This window comes from Schistocerca nitens, chromosome 9, assembly GCF_023898315.1.
Source record: "Schistocerca nitens isolate TAMUIC-IGC-003100 chromosome 9, iqSchNite1.1, whole genome shotgun sequence".
Taxonomy (NCBI): Eukaryota; Metazoa; Arthropoda; class Insecta; order Orthoptera; family Acrididae; genus Schistocerca; species Schistocerca nitens.
The window spans coordinates 197,883,411-197,884,689 of NC_064622.1; the positions used below are offsets into that span (position 1 = coordinate 197,883,411).

Here is a 1,279-nt window from a genome sequence, read left to right on the forward strand (position 1 = left end):
TACCCAAGCACGACTCACGCTCCGTCCTCACAGCTTTACTGCTGCCAGTACCTAGTCTCCTACCTTCCAAACTTTACAGAAGCTCTCCTGCGAACCTTGCAGAACTAGCACTCCTGAAAGAAAGGATATTGCGGAGACATGGCTTAGCCACAGCCTGGGGGATGTTTCCAGAATGAGATTTTCGCTCTGCAGCGGAGTGTGCGCTGATATGAAACTTTCTGGCAGATTAAAACTGTGTGCCGGACCGAGACTCGAACTCGGGACATTTGCCTTTCACGGGCAAGTGTTCTACCAACTGAGCTACCCAAGCACGACTCACGCCCCGTCCTCACAGCTTTACTTCTGCCAGGAAGTTTCATATCAGCGCACACTCCACTGCAGAGTGAAAATCTCATCCTGGAAACATCGCCCAGGCTGTGGCTAAGCCATGTCTCCGCAATATCCTTTCTTTCAGGAGTGCTTGTTCTGCAAGGTTCGCAGGACAGCTTCTGTAAAGTTTGGAAGGAAGGAGACGAGGTACTGGCAGAAGTAAAGCTGTGAGGACGGGGCGTGGGTCGTGTTTGGGTAGCTCAGTTGGTAGAGCACTTGCCCGTGAAAGGCAAAGGTCCCGAGTTCGAGTCTCGGTCCGGCACACAGTTTAAATTTGCCAGGAAGTTTCATAGTTTCCTATTGATACTTTCAAACTACCATATTTATTGTATGTTACAGCATGTTTTAAGCAATTATTGGCGCTGTTTGGAACTTATTTTAAGTGCTCTTTTTTTCTGTTGCCGTCTGTTTACTTAACGAACATCATGTCGTCTGTAACATGTGAGCGGCTGTTAGTAAACAAATACTAAAAGGTGAACCTCGTATGTCAGCAATATTTACTTGGGGTTGTGATGGTGTTGTGCAAACCAATTATTTGGTGTGTACTGAACTGTTACTTAGCTATTCGTGTACTCACGTTCGTTGGATGGTATGTGGCTGCTTTTATACACAGAAAAACAAAACTTTTGCACTTAGTTTCTGATTCAGAATATTACGCCATCTTACTGTTCGCGTCTGTCGCGAGAGGCGTGTCGCATGTGGCGAGAAAGGCTATGAAATACTGTAGCGCGAATTCCGAAGACTTCTGTTATTTATTTATGCCTCTGTGTGTGATGGGGAAGTGGTTCTTTTGCGTGTATGTGCTTTCTGTTGCGTGACCCTGGTCAGATCTCTCAGAGAGGTAAAGAGTGTGTTGTTGCAACGTGTTTGTTTTCATTTATTATAGTTTTCCCTTCGACTATAGCCTTTC

The 1,279-nt window shown here is 45.8% G+C and overlaps 1 non-coding gene across 1 annotated transcript; it reads left to right on the forward strand.

The window, feature by feature from the left end:
* The first annotated feature begins 558 nt into the window (after nt 1-558).
* Trnas-uga (transfer RNA serine (anticodon UGA)) lies at nt 559-633 on the forward strand. Its single transcript has one exon. It is a non-coding gene; the product is annotated as a tRNA-Ser (tRNA).
* Nucleotides 634-1,279: the final 646 nt, after the last annotated feature.